The 16,246-nt window shown below is 42.2% G+C and overlaps 1 long non-coding RNA gene across 1 annotated transcript in view; it reads left to right on the top strand.

The window, feature by feature from the left end:
- Positions 1-11,276: 11,276 nt before the first annotated feature.
- The window catches only part of LOC141782345 (uncharacterized), a 221,876-nt gene continuing 216,906 nt past the window's right edge, over positions 11,277-16,246 (top strand). Inside the window, exon 1 of the long non-coding RNA XR_012597102.1 lies at positions 11,277-11,426. This is a non-coding gene — a long non-coding RNA (uncharacterized LOC141782345). The remainder of the gene's footprint in view (positions 11,427-16,246) is intronic.

The raw sequence follows: 16,246 nt of genomic DNA, 5'->3' as shown, positions 1-16,246 counted from the left end.
CGGTCAAATGAAGGTTAAATTTGTTAAAATAAAGAGCTGAACTCTAGTCTTATTATATCTTATTATCAGTGCAAGTGAAAGAAAAGATGCAGACGATGTGACAGTTATATTCTATATCTATTGGACATTCTCTTAGCAGAAGGACTAGTTGAGAAAACTATGGCTGAACTCAGATGTCCATGTGTCAGAGCTGTCCAGTTCGATAATGTATTAGGAACACAACAGAGTGCTCCAGGGACGACGTATTTTTGTTTGGCCAACCAGAATGTTAGCATCGCCCTGACAAAAAGCCAGTGGCTGTAAAGGCGTACAAGTCAGCGTGATGACGTTTAGTAGTCTCATTTAGCCACTTTTAAAGCCTGGTTTATGGTCGCTGTGGTGAAGCCGGCGTATGTGCGCCAGAAAATGACATCATCACGGTTTTCACGTGGTGCGAAAAAGGCTCCGCAAGTTGTCGCAGCGCTAGGTCGTGCACCTCTGAATTTTTGTAACTACGCGAACATTACGCGCTGTATTTTTCTACACTACAACTGTTCATTTAGAGACCACAGGGACAGTCACATGTCATTAAATACTTGGAAAGAAATAGGCCACACACGGGGGAAATTAATTAATTAAACCAGCCTTAGATCAGCACCACGCACAGCAGCCGGAGCGCCAAATTTATCAATGCTAAAAATCATCCGCTGATTTACAGATGTCTCTTTCCCAATGTAAGTCTATGGGAAAAGTCTTTTTGTGCCCAATGGCATCACGTGACGGACCCGGAAGTTGTAATTCCACCGTTTGGCCTCTACGAAAATTTGCTTCAAAGCCTGGCTCTCTTCCTGGGGGCTCAGTTCACCTGCAGCCAGCCTTCTACCATCCTCTGTCCCTTCGGCCCTATCCTGCAGCCAGTCAGCCCGTTTCAGTTCACCCTTACTGGTGACCCGCTTACCCATTCAATATCATTTAAGGTCGCTTTATTCTGCCTCAGTATTCTGTATCTGGATTTGGGTCTTTCCTGAAATCCAATCAATTAACATACAGAATTTGATCAAGGAGAAGTATGTTTTGCAAATTCCTTATTCAAATGTATCTGCATTAGTGGAGACACGTTATACTCCTGTGTGTGTGTCTTTTTATTTGCCTCACTGAAATAAAATTCACTTATCACAACCCTCCAATATCCAAAACAACTGACATTATTCTTTCCTAATATAAAAACCTACATTGCAGTGTGTTGTGTTATACCCAGAAGCCCATCTGTTTGTAGAGCTGGACTGATGGTGATGTGAAGGCTGTTAACAACCATCACACACTTCAGTGTGAGCACCCTTCAGTAAATGACTGGCTGCCCTTCTGCCCACTCACACTGTCAGCTGTAATGACATTTAACCATCCAGCTGAATGGGCCTGTGTGTGACTGTCTCCGTGCAGGTGTGTGTGTGTGTGTGTGTGTGTGTGTGTGTGTGTGTGCGTGTGCGTGTGCGTGTGCGTGTGCGTGCACGTGTGCGTGTGCGTGTGCGTGTGCGTGTGTGTGTGTGTGTGCGGAGCATCAGCTTGTGGATACAGTGGCAATATTTTCAAGTATTTATTACATGTAAGTCTATTCTGACATCTGGGAACATATATTAAGTGATTCTTGACCTTTCAGGCCGGCAGAAAAGAAACCAGCAGCCTATTCATGTCCTTTTTGTATTGTGTGAGGCTTATTGTATCTTTCTCCTGTTATTGTTATTTGACATTTGGCTGTTTCACTCTTCAGAGGTCAGGTCATAAGTGGATGTCTGAGCCACTGAAAAGATTTTTTTTTTATCCATTTCTATTCAACTCCTTTTCATTAAAACGTTGTAATGTAATTACCCCTCAAATCCAGTCAAAGCTGCTATCAGTTGTGCAGATTAGTATGTGTTCTTGGTCCTATTACCTGGACCAATGAAAAGGGCACTGCAGGATGTATATAATGTAAGTCACCGGAAGTCAAGAATGTTAAATATCATTATTATTTACAATTAACCTTGTACAAATTTGCTAGTTGATAATCATGTGTTATTCACAAGCTGTTCTGTAAACTTGTATCATGAAATGAATCTGAGGTTACTACTTGTAGGTCATACCTTTTGATGAACTTGGAAATGTGTCTTCATAATTGGACTGCTTGAATGCATCATTAGTTCTGGCCTCTGAGGTCAGACCATCTTATCAGAGGAGGAGGCGGAGGAGAAGGAGGCCTTATGTTCTCTGAAGGATCAAACTTTGAGGGCCATTTGCTTCAAGGATCTGGTCCATCGAACAATATTTTTCTTTCCTTAATTTGCTGTTGTTTACAAAAATGTAGGCGAAATGATGGATGAAGAGTTGTGGTCAAGAGGGAGTGCTAGAGAACCTTGAAAGAGTGAAGTGAACTTCAGCTATATATATATATATATATATATATATTATGAAATAATACGGTCTTCCTTCTCGTTTTGGTTGTTTTTGGCCTATTTTCTTGTTATTATTTCTCTTGCTCAGCCATTTGACAGTGACAGTCCTACTCATCAAACGTGTTTAATGATCTTCGATGGCAACAACAGCTAATCCATCAGAAAACAAAAACAACACCTACTGGTCCAGACTAAAACATACTTCAGTCGTATGCCGAAATCATGTAATCCCAATCCTGTCTCCTAAAAATATACTTTATACACCACTAACGTTACAACAACAAATACATTTTTAAATCAACATAATGCAGATTAAGTTTTTCATCAACATGAATTTTTATAAATTAATGTATTTGCAAAACGTTCACAACATAATTCTCTTGATTTGAAAATCTGTTCATGGCGACGGCTGTATAAAGCATCATTAACAGTTTCATGGTTATGTTTAGGCGACTCAAAGCACTTGGTTAAGGTTAGAGAAAGATCGTCATCTTAATTAAATGTAAAAAAAAAAGTCAAAGGCAACACGTGTCTAGTTTTTCAACATTTTAGCAAACTGGGAGTAGTTTCCTTTCCTTTCCGATGTTTATACATAAACCTGATTTTTATGCGTCAGAGTTAATAATTGGACCAACGATCTCAATGTTTGTCCACCTTTTGAGTGAATGCATGAGTTCTTTGCTCAAGGAGTCATACTCATGATGATGAAAGATGTCGAAGTTGCTGTGGATGGACACCTGCAGTGCAGCGTTCTCTCATGACACCATTAGCATAGTGCCGGTCATTAATATGGAAGACTCCAAGATGCAAGTAACAAGCAATAAATCAAAAGACGACCTTGAGAGGTCGAGCTGTTGAGACTCTTTCCTTCGATGCACTTCAAAGCCCTTCACGGGGTCGGAGCTGGCTACCTGTAGCTTTTTTTACCTTCTGGATTTCTAACACATCTCGTTGCACAACATCAACATCAAACCTTCTCATTTACTCATTAATGAATATCCTTCCTCTGAGGCTTGATTATTTGGTTTGCTGTATAGTTGGCCTGCCAAAGAGTCACAAAGTTGTGATGTGCTTTCCTACGCTGTGACGAGAGTGTGTGGATGAAGCATTAAGTTGTTAAATATTACTCATTTAGAGTTTAGTTAGTTAGCAAGCTAGCTTGCTAATTCCACCACGCTTTCACGCTACACTGGTTACGGAAAATGAGCCGTACAGCGGGCTGCTGGCCAGCGGGCTAGTGGCCAGCGGGCTAGAGGCCAGCGGCAGCCCCATAACTCCCCGCCGCAAGGAGACTATTGGACTGCCGACCGCTCTCCTAGTGGCGATCTAGTCTCCTAGTGGTGGAGAGTGAGGTGGACAGACCGTGAGGTGCGCTAGCTATCTAATTATTGTCTCATTTGTGTTCTGATAAACAGTAAATTCATCAAATTCAGTGGTAGCAAATGCAAAAATAGGCTACTAGTTCACCAGCCACAGGAAAAACAAACATTTTCAAGGCGGACCAGAGAGAGGTTGTTTGGTCCGTACCAGAGTTCGAGTCCGGCGTTCACACCAACCCAAACAAACTGCACTGAGGCGGTAAACGCTCCAGAGTGATGATCTTTAGTGATTTGACCTTGAAAATTTGTTAAAAAACCCTTTAAGCGAAGTCCAACAGTTAAAGAAAAGAAGTTAGAGCTTTGGCATAAGACCACATCTCCAAATTCAGTGTATTTTTTTCCACCACTGCAATTTGCGGTTTTCTCATTCCCTGTAGATTTTTAACATTTCCCCCTGACCTTTACAAAATGACCAGGAAATGGGAGGTGCATTCGTTTCCCTTCTCTCATTGCTGCTTCTTCCTCCAAATTATCATTTGACCTTCACTGCTGTCCGATATCCTCGCCACAGCTCGCTAAGGATGCTCCAGCGCAGTCGGCACATGTAAAGTTGAAAGACTGGACTATACAGTAGGTATTTACTCCAAAAATGTAAAAAAAAAAAAATGTATTGCTGTTACAAAAATAAATATTATAGTACATGGAATAGTTAGTGCCTTACTAGCATTATTAATACACATAATAGAGGCTGTTTCAAATAGAAAGACAGTTCAACTGATCTTGTTTTAAAGAGGAACTCCACACTGTTGGGTGTGGTCTCTCGTACTTGTAACCACACTCAACTGGGATGTATGATTGCACTATGGTGCACTGGGGAGTCCTGTACTTGCACATCGGGTGTGGACAGAGCAAGAAGCAACCATGAAACGGCAGAACAAGCAGGATTATCAGCCTTGGTGTGGTTGCTCTTTAATCCTAAACAATCTTTAAACAAACACAACTGACAACGCCCAGTTTACACATTAGAAATGCACGACAGGGTTGGTTCTATATACTGAATGTGCTTTGTTACATCCCCACAAAAGAAGAAACGCCAGGGGACAATCAAACCAGGATGCAATAATGGTCATGAGACCATGCAGCTCATTTTTAGTGACTTTAGACTTGACACAGACCTCAATAAAATTAGTAAGACACTTTCAGTAACACTTTTTAGACACTTTAAGGGACATTAAAACCCTGGGTCTAAACAGATTCTGTTCAAAGTGTCCTGTACAAAATGTGGGGGAAAAGAATTAAGACTGGCATTCTACTTTAATATCATTGTTTTTATACTGTATGTTTGATCAGGCCATTGAAGTGGCAAAGATGTTATTTACAGTGAATAGGTTGCTGTGAAATCAGCAAAAGATTTAAAGTAGGACTGTCAATCGATTAAATAACAATAATAATTTAAATGCAGTTAATCACATTATTGTCCATAGTTTATTGCGATTAATCGCAAATTAATAGCACATTTTTTATCTGTTCAAAATGTACCTTAAAAGGGAGATTTGTCAAGTATTTAATACTCTAATCAACATGGGAGTGGACAAATATGCTGCTTTATGCAAATATATGTATATATCAATTATTAGAAATCAATTAACAATACAAAACAATGACAAATATTGTCTAGAAACCCTCACAGGTACTGCATTTAGTATAACAAATATGCTCAAATCATAACATGGAAAACTGCAGCCCAAAAGGGAACAACAGCTGTCAGTGTGTCAGTGTGCTGACATGACTATGACTTGCCCCAAACTGCATGTGATTATCATAAAGTGGGCATGTCTGTAAAGGGGAGACTTGTGGGTACCCATAGAACCCATTTTCATTCACATATCTAGAGGTTAGAGGTCAAGGGAGGCCTTTGAAAATGACCATGCCAGTTTTTCCTCACCGAAATTTAGCACAAGTTTGGAGCTTTATTTAACTTCCTTCATGACAAGCTAGTATGACAAGGTTGGTACCAATGGATTCCTTAGGTTTTCTAGTTTCATATGTACCTTCACTCTAGCTTTAAAATTGAGCCCACTACAACTTAAAAATCTATTGCAAATTGCGTTAAAGAAATTAGTGGCATTAAAACTCATATTGCGTCAACGCGTTATCGCGTTAACTTTGACAACCCTAATTTAAAGAGTTGACTGACTTTAGCTAAATTTTTTAAATAGGGCATTTACCTTAATTGTCATTAAATAATTGTGATTCGTTTATACCCTTAATTGTTATCCTAGAAGTAAGATTTGAGTCCTCCTGGAGACTAGAGAGTCATCACTGCCTGCTGTTCTGAGTTGTGATCAGAATTTATTCCCATGAATGTTTTGATGCCCTCTGTGACCAACCCCTTCATAACCAGTATGACCCAGCACATCTCATATTCTGGTGAGCAGCAAAGAAACACCACTGGCATTATTACATCGCTCTCTGTGAATACACGCAAACAAGCACCCACAAATGCACGCATGCAAGCAACGTGCACGCATCTCCCCGGCAACTGTCTAGGGCTACTCTCCCCTCTCTTGTTCTGCCTCCCATAATATATATTCAGGCTGTTGTGTCTGCACCCACAGGAATCATGTAATAACAGCTTGTCAAGGCTTTTTGTGCCGGGAAAACATTTGCATATTCAAATGCATCGAGGAGTGACGCTTGCCATGGTTGATTCTCTAATGTGCATATTCACACAGTGGGTTTGTGTTCATGTTCTGCACAGCTAATGGACGCATCAGGCTCATTGTTTTCAGCTTTTTTTTCGATTTTCCCAATAAAATAAAATGAAGAAAGCTTGCCTGAATTTGTGTTCCTCACCTGCGTATTCATACTTGTGTTTGTGCACGTCTGAATTCCCTCATACCCATGCACAAACACTTTTCTGATTTACAGCCCGTTTATTCCCTGCCAAGAGACGCTATCAGCCTACAAATAAAAGATAATGGAGGCCAAGTACACGCTGAGTGCGCTGAGACCATTCCAACTCTGCAGCTTTATCACATCCACACACACAGATGTGGAGATTTCTTTTAAGGGCTTCTCAAATCACGCCAAAAACATATTTTCTCCCACTTAGCCTCAGCGGTTTCCAGTCACACAGATACTTGCAGTTTAAGGTTTTCAGATAACCGTCTCGGAGACTTCTGCCGCTTCCCCGATACAATGGAGCCAAATGGAATTGCGTTTGTAGCATTCAAATCATTCAAAATGACATTTAAAACTCAACAGCAATGTCTCTTTTCAGAAACAATGTCCCCAGTCATTCAGAATAGCACCTCGCTGAATAACTTTATCAGAATAAATGGGACATCATCACGTCTGGAATCACGCTTAAGCACCACACACTGAATTCCATTTACTCCATTGTGTCGTGGTGGAAGCAGAAAACTCAGCAGATATGACAGAATTTTGGCAAATAAAACACAATTATCTACATGGTTGGATACCAGAAAAGAGGTAATTAGGAACTCGGTGTCTTTTTTGTAATTTGTGTGAACTCGTCAGGCAGGTGAGTGTGAGGTAATGAGGAAGGAAGGACCCAAATGCAGATAGTCCAGCTCAGGGATTTATTGATGAAGTGAAGACTAATAAACTTACAGCCAGGTAAGCAGGCATGTACAGGTAAGGGTTGAGTAACAGGTTGGCAACAGGATGGCAGTACGAACAAACAAATCTAAAGGCCCTGACACACCAAGTCGACGGACAGCCGTCGGACAGTTTGGGGGGGTCGGTGAGTGTCCGTCGGCCTAGTTTTTTCGGTGTGTCCGGCACCGTTGGCTCTAGTCTGCCCGTGTTGGAGGTTTTTCGGCCCATTCAGCATGTTGAATCGGCGGCGGAGCCCATCGGTGAGAGAAATCACTCCGGCGTTTCAGCTTAAACTAATCAGTGCACGAAGAGAAACGGACGTGAGGAAAGCAAGCCAACGACTAAAGTCAAGAGGAAAAACACAGAAGGCTCTTTTAATTTTTCATCTTCATCTTCGGTGCGTGGTATTTCCTCAACTGTTCTCAACATGGCTGCCGGGTCACAAACTTTCTCATTTTACAGCTAAACAGTACACTACAAGATGTTTCTGAAAACATTTGAGGTGAAAAATAGGCATTACAGTGACAGAATATTGATTCATATTTGATCAGCGCTGCCTAGTTCGACCCTTTGATCGAAGTTTGCGAGTGATTGACAGCTGCTCAGAGGCGTCAAGGTTCCCGCTCGACTCTGATTGGTTGTTTTCCTCCGGTCTGTGAAACCTTGCAGATGCCATTAGGAGCACCGGAGGAGACAGAGGCACGTGATTTTTTTTCAGATTATCTGTTTCATGCACTACTGTCAGGATATAGTGACCATTTTATAAAAATAACTTTTTTTTAAATCCTATTTGCTCCAACTTGCCAACTTCAGCTGTAATGTCTGTAGTTTTGGAATGAAAATTCCACAAGGGTGGATGATAGCGACTGCACTGTATCTATTTTAGACAAAAGGAGAACCATGCAGGACCATTATATGAGGAGCCCAGTGTGTCAGTGCATCCCTGGTGGGCCTGCTGCTTTAGAGAATTAGTTATGGCCTGTCAGGTCTTTGGAAGCTGCTTTATGGACTTGTCAATGAGAAAACACATAAACATTTATATTGCTTAAGGCTGAAATATGGAAAGCAATGAGCCTTTCATAAACCCAATTGCTCTCCTAGTGTTGAGTCATCACACACATTAATGACAATTTCAATACCATCATTAGCACAAGCGCACACACACACACACAATGGCAATGTGTGCACTTGCAGCAGTTCTAATATTTCTACCCTAATTGTAATGGGTGATGTGACTCGTGGCTGTTTAGAGCTATTGACTGGAGCTAAAGACACACTGTTTGTTTAAGTCATCATTAACACAGCCTTCAATAAGGGTCACTGGCAGCAAGTGTAACACTGATTAGTGTGTGTGTGTGTGTGTGTGTGTGTGTGTGTGTGTGTGTGTGTGTGTGTGTGTGTGTGTGTGTGTAGAGTGTGCTTGACTAACGGTGTGAAAGAGAGCAAAATTACCGTTTTCTGTTTGTGAAAAAGCACTTAAAGCACATGGGTTTCTGTCTGTCTGTTGGTGTATCAAAGACCGTCTGTAATGCAGATATATTTAAAAAAAAATTTCATGTCAAACAAGGTTTTACATTAGTGTTTTAAAAAAAAGGTTTGTTTTTCACACGGAGACACTAAAACTGCAGGAAAACAATTTAAAAAGATTGATTGAGAGTGGGAGCGTTTCTATTGCCTCCGCACGGCTCTCAATAAGGCGACGGCTGAGCTAGCGGCTCACAGCTAATGGTGCTAACAGCTAATGGTGCTAACAGCTAATGGTGCTAACAGCGCTAACAGTGCTAACAGCGAAAACGACGGCAATAGTGCTGACAGAGCTAACGGTGTTAACCTGGGGGAGGAACTGGAGGGTGGGTGCTACGCTTCCGTGACGACACCATCAGTCGGGACGCGGTTATCAGCTGTAACCGCCAACTGAGTTAGCCAGTGGGGCACACTCGGATGCACTAAAAGCATGCGCAGCCAGCCCGGTGATGTCAACAAAGCACAGAGAAGCTCAGATTTCAACACACACAGAGGGAGAGTGACTTCATTCTCTGCTCAGGTAGACATTACTCCTCTATATCTTTACATAGCAAATAGTTGTTTGTTGCTATATTAATGCTCTGGATATCATATAAAGCACCTTTAAACTCCCTTTTCTGTTGCAAAAGTGTGCATTACTTACCATCCGAAAAAGGGAGGATTTGATGGGTGGACAGTTGTGACAGAAACGGCCAGATACTTTACTTGGCATCAGCAGGTCAAACCTCAAATCTGTCATCCCCAACTCCGTATGTGACTGATATTTGGTGATAAAATACACAAACATATTTATGTCGGGAGGGTTTTGACAGTCGGGGCTGCACGGTGGTGCAGTGGTTAGCACTGGCGCCTCACAGCTAGAGGGTTGCAGGTTCGAATCCGGCTTGGGACCCTTCTGTGTGGAGTTTGCATGTTCTCCCCGTGTTAGCGTGGGTTTTCTCCGGGTACTCCGGTTTCCTCCCACAGTCCAAAGACATGCAGGTTAGGTTAATTGTGGACTCTAAATTGCCCGTAGGTGTGAGTGTGAGCGTGAATGGTTGTCTGTCTCTATGTGTCAGCCCTGCGATGGACTGGCGACCTGTCCAGGGTGTACCCTGCCTTCGCCCAATGTTGGCTGGGATCGGCTCCAGCCCCCCCGCGACCCCTAACGGGATAAGCGGTTGCAGATGGATGGATGGATGGGTTTTGACAGTCAAATACACAACTACAGAAGAGCCATCTTTTTCTGGTTTGAAATCAACAACAGCACATGAATTGTGCATCTGTCCAATTAGTGTTGGTCGGATGGGTTAATGTTGATGTCTGGGTGAGGGAAAGAAAAGTCAATGCTTACATTAGGGTTAGAACATTACATGCATGAGACATGCATGTACTGTATTAAAATGGGATAATGTCCAGTTGGATATGATGGATAGAATATTGGATTACATATATAAGCTACTGTAAAACTGATCAATACTTGAGTGGTTTTACATGGAAGACCTTGACCTGAATTGATCCACTTATCATGTTGCACTCCCAATGCATTAATGTTTTATCATTATCAAAATCTGGAGGCGACACATTACAGAATTCTTTTGTGTGAATATTAGTCAAAGTACCTTTTAGCTTTCATTATAAAAACACAGCTAAAGCTTTTAGAAATCAATAATGTCGTCTGTATTTGGGGTTTTTGTACGCACAATGACCCGGTCACAGTCAAGACTATGTTAACAAAAAGTACTGATATTAAAGCATTCTTGAAAAGCAGCTATTAACAGCAGCCACAACTACTAATCTACTACTGTATATGTATGTTGGCCTGGTTTCAGACCTCTGAACCACTGCCCACATCTAATTTCTTAAACAATTAAAACATGTCTGGTGTTGTCCTCATCTTTGACAGTCAGAGAAACAGTCGACTAATCAGACGTTTGCTTTCAGGATTAAGAAGGCAACACATGTTTTTTTTCCCATGAGTTTGGTACAGCGGTTGGCTCTATACACGGTAACCGTCAGCCCTAGCAGCTATCGTCATGCCGATGTCATGCTGCGGCAAATTCAGAAAGCATCTTCATTTTGTAATTGGGAATGAAACACAGTGCTATAGTTGCTTACAATTATCTAAAACTGACACAAAATCTGAAAGTGAATTACTTAAAGGGACTATTTGTAACTTTGTACGCGCAAAAAATGTAGCGGGTCGTCAAACATGCGCGCTCGCATATGCGCGTTCGCGTGTAGCCGCTGTAGCCGCTGTACCCTCCTCCTCTGCCTGCTCGCCTTCACTCAGACAGCTCAGCTCGCTCCACCTCTAGACGTGAACGCGCGTTCACTACACACTGCAGAAGAGTTAGTTTAGCTCTGAGAATATCTAGTGAATGCACAGGGGACGTTTGTGCAGAAATAACTGCTGCAGCTAACATTACTGCCAAGCAGCTGAAATATAGAGTGATATTGTGCTTTTAGCTGACTTGTTTCGCCTCACTGTTTTGAGTGATGCTCGTTCAGGTATATTGAGAGCGAGCAAGCGCGAGCCCGACGCTGACTTTCGTTGATTTCACGGCCACAGGTGTCGCTGTTAACAAGCATTTCTGAAAGTTACAAATAGTCCCTTTAAAACAATATACATTTATTTATTTTGAACTACACATTTGCATCCTACCTTATTTATGACTAAATTACTTTTTAATTAAACCTTTGTTCTTTCTTCATTAAACTAAATTACTTTCAGTTTAATTGCTTTACTGGATTTATCCACCTAACTTTATTAGGCAAACCTGTTTTAGTCCCTGACTGTTTACACCTTGACTGTTTTACACCGGGCTACAAATATATACTGTATTTAACATATTGGTTTATTTTGTATTTCCTGCTTTCAAGGTGCTAAATTTGAAATTCAGTAGATATTGCATATATCTATTGTCTCCACACGGCTCTCAACATGGCGATGGCTGAGCCGGCGGCTCAAAGCTAGCGGTGATAAAAACGCTAATAGCGGAAACAATGGCAACAGTGCTGACAGAGATAACATTGCTCAACTGAGGGGGAACTGGAGGGTGGGTGCTACAGCTTCTGCAACGCCACCATCCATTGGGACGGCACTAACATGCACTAAAAGCACGGGCATGTCAACAAAGCACAGAGAAGCTCGGATTACTGCTCAGGTAGACATTAGTCATCTATATCTTTACATAGCAAATGGGCTCAGTGGTGGCCTAAAAGTTAGAGAAGCGAGTTTGGGACCAGAAGGTCGCCGGTTCAATCCCCCGGACCGGCAGGATAAATTTGGGTGGGGAAAGTGAAAAGCAGTGCTTGCCCCTCCCTCATTACCACCACTGAGGTTCCCTTGAGCAATGCCCTTAACCCCAGCCGCTCCAGTGGAGCTGCACAATGGCCAGATCAGATTATTAATGCTGCCATATTAATGCTCTGGATATCGTACGGAGAACTATACAAAATCAATTTTATTGAATGTTTCACATCAAAAGGAGTCAGAGTTGTTAGTTCTCTCTTCATGGTTTTGTGTACTTTTGACTTTATACCAAAGAACCACATATTTTCTAACACAGTTGTTCATCTTTTGTACTGATGATTCAACCAAGAGAGTTGCACGTCCATCTAAGCCTTGGGAGTGCTCCAACTGTCAGTTACCTAACATTGTAGAAAATGAATGGGACTTTAACTTCTGGACACCTGAAGTAACTCCATCCCTCCTCCTCCTCCTCCTCCTCTTCTTCCTCCTCCTCCCTTGCCACCACACAGTAAGTTACATCATCTAAAAGCTTCCTGATCTCTGCTGCTGTGTCCTCACTCTGGCTGTGTGCTGTTTTCTACCCCATGAACTCCACCACCCTGATCTTTCTTTCAGCCTCTTTTGCTTTCTCCATCAGTATTCTTCTCCCTCTCCATGTCCCAGTTCTCTCTCCATTGCTCTGCTCCCCTTTTCCCTCCATCTCCCGCCCTCCCCTCCCTCCGACCCTCCCTCTGTCGCCTCAGGAAGAATTCAGCACCAACTGACAGTCTGATTTAGTTCCAATACCAACCTCCCATCTCTCTTTTCTCTCCCTCTGTCTCTCCCTCTCTATTTCTCTCTAGAGAGAGGGTGTCGCACATAAATCTCCGCTGTAGCCATCTATTACCTTCTACATTCCAGTCCTGACCTAATTCCTCCCCGTCTCCAATGTGTCAGTAGGTCCAGGATATAGTGGCCCCAGTGTAGTCTGTCTCCCTCTCTCTAATCCAGACCAAGTCTTTGTTTTATGGTTAATCATTTTTAAAACACTATCTCATATTATCTCACACCAGCGATGTAATAAGACAAATTGCCCTTATACCGTATATAGTTCACTTTATTTCCCTAATCGCCTCTTCTCTCCGGAGGTGTTCAGAAGCACTGTGTGTGTGTCTAAAATGATGACAATATATATCTCTTTCACTCTTATTGGAAATTATTGCACCAGTGCTGTGGTTTAGCAGCATGATAAAAGGGACAACTTCAGCCATTTTCAAGAGGTCATTATCATTCCTCACGAGATGGAGATTTATTTCCAGTCTCGTTCCTAAACTTTACCGCCCTCCTTTGGGTTTAAGCCAAATTTACCCCTAGTGTTATTCACTGATAAGAATCTATTTCCATCACACTCATAGACCAATATATTGAGGCAGGGGCATTGTTAGAACCGCTGGTCCCCCAGAAACAGCTCACTTGGGGCCCCGAAAAACATTAAATATTGCGAGCCCCGGAGGCCCAGAGCTCGATGTGGGTTTCCTCACCTATTTGGCTTCACCCCTGCATGGAGGCACTGATGAAGCCGAGCTGATAATAGTTGTGTTCTCATGTGATGACTTTTATTGCACTTCTGAGACCGTATATGTGCTTCTAGTTAATTAGACAATTCATTTTAATTAACAAGTAATCATCAGTTAATCAGAAGAGCAGGGTGGCTCGGTAGTTAACATCGTCCCATCCCAGAATAAAGATATGCAGGTCAGGTGAAGTGGAAACTCTTTTAATATAGAAAGAGAACAACAAGGATGTATCACACAAACAAAAATCATCACAAAAACTTACAGTCGAACAGCACCATGAAAGGTACAATACAGTATAATAATATAATGATATAATTATACATTAAAAAAACTCAATAGAAAGAGGTGAAGACTCTGAAAATAAATAAGTAAACAAATTAATACATAAAGTAAAAAACTGAAAGAAAAAATTGCCCAGTCTGCTCTGATTGGTCGTCTGGCCTACTGTTGTGATTGGTCAACAGAACCTTCGGACTACGCTGCAGCTCCACTCTAACTAGCTTTGTTTGAGGGCGAGCCAAATTAGCCGCTAGGCAAAGTGTGGTTCTTGGTGACATCACTACGTTACAGAAGAAAAGGCGGGACTTCAAAAACTGCATGTGATTAACATAAAGTGGGCATGTCTGTAAAGGGGGGAGCCGTGGGTACCCATAGAACCCATTTTCATTCACATATCTCGAGGTCAGAGGTCAAGGGACCCAGTTTTTCCTCTCCAAGACAAGCTGGCATGACATAGTTGGTACCAATGGATTTGGAGATTTTTTAGTGTCAAATGAGATCAGCACCTTCTCTCTAGCTCTAAAACTGAACCTCCTACAGCCTCTGAAAGACAGTAAAGTCGGTCGGGATCGCGGGTTTCAGTGGGTTAATGGCAAGTTGCAACCGGACGGAGCATTACCGCCAAAATATCTGCTGGCTTGTTTGCTCACTTCACAATTGGTCCCTCCTCTTCTGCTACGTAGCCAGGATGGTGACCATTTAGGGTGGGAAGCGTCCAGCGTTCCACACTCTTCCACACTCTTCCACACTCTTCCACACACTTTTTGACCGCTATGATTACACCATCCGGGTACTCATAGTGCACTGCATTTTGCCATACTTGTCATTGTGAACGCACTTATGCACTCAAGATAGCAAGTGTAACTGCGGATGAATGCAAATTGAGGCACAGCGTTAGTCTGCCCAAAAGCGAGGCAGAGCCACATATGTGGATGGACATGTTTATATGTCCTGGCGGATCTTCAGAAGTGGGAGGGACTCCATTTATGCTCTCAAACATTCTCCTTTTCAGATGGGTAATTATTTCCAAAGTGCCCTTCAAAAAGGATTCCATCAGAAGCAAAAGCCAGAAGGGACTAAAAAGAAATGAAATGATCAGTCTCAGGCTGCAGTCACATTGTTGGTATGTGGTAGATGGCAAACTGTGTGGTCAGCAATAAAAGTTTGGCCTAAAGGTGCTTTGAAACATGCAGGCCAATAAACGTGATTGAAGGGATAAAGGGTTAAATGGACACACCAACATTCATTGTTTTCAGTAAGAGAGCAACAGTGATCTAGAACTGCAGTAATGTGCTTTCAAATGCAACTACCCAACAGAGATTAAACCTGAAGTAGGCAGAACATTTTTGGCATCATTGGGCAAAAAAATCCATATTAACCTTTCAGCATATTGTAATTCAAGTGTTCTGAGTGAAAACTAGACTTCTGCACCTCCTCATGGTTCTGTTTTCAGGCTTTAGAAAATCTAGCCTGTGACAGGAGACTTTGGCCAATCACAGGTCATTTCAGAGAGAGAGCGTTCCTATTGGCTGTTAATTCAACTCGCGAACTCCGATCAAACGGTCAATAGGCAGCGCTGATCAAATATGAATGCCCAACCACCGTGTAACACCGGTAACACCTACTACTGCGGCAAGTTAAAGTGTATTCCAAAAATATTTATCGCATATTTTTTTATTTAACTTTTCAATCTCAGCCAAGCACAAAACCTCCCCTGTGATATTTCAGCTTTTTCCTTTCTTATTTCCACTCGTTTTTCTTTATGCTTAACCTGAAAATGTGCATTACAGCAGGCGGAAACATGTGGATGAGACATACGAAGATATTTGCCACTGACATGGCTTTTTCTGCTGTGAATTTCAAGGTATCAGTGTTGTGGTATTCCGGTGGGTTGGAGGAGAACAGAAGGTATTTCTGCACTTTGGAGGAAGGTTTAGAGGTGGTGTGAAGGTTGGCGGATTAGAGGAGAAGGAAATACGTTGACGGGGACAGAGGGATAGATGGATGGGAAAAAGGATGGAGGAAGAAGGGGGAAAAGATTTAGTCTTGGTGAGAGAGAAGCAGACGGATTTGAGGTGAAATGGGGAGGAGGGAGAATGAACTCAGCATGGAGCGTAATGAAGAAAAGCTGATATTTAACTTTTGTCTCCTTATTCATTCCCCTCTGTGTGTGCGTGTGTATGTGCACGTATGCCTGTCTTTGTGAGGACCAGCTTGAGTTTTATACCTTGACATTAAGAACACTGGTCGGAAAGTGAGAACATTCTGTCATCTCCTAACTTCTTTAAAGGGCTGCTCGAG

The sequence above is a fragment of the Sebastes fasciatus genome, chromosome 14, assembly GCF_043250625.1.
Source record: "Sebastes fasciatus isolate fSebFas1 chromosome 14, fSebFas1.pri, whole genome shotgun sequence".
NCBI classification, from domain to species: Eukaryota; Metazoa; Chordata; class Actinopteri; order Perciformes; family Sebastidae; genus Sebastes; species Sebastes fasciatus.
The sequence above is the reverse complement of the archived record's forward strand: the minus strand, read 5'-3'. Positions and strand labels throughout refer to the sequence as shown.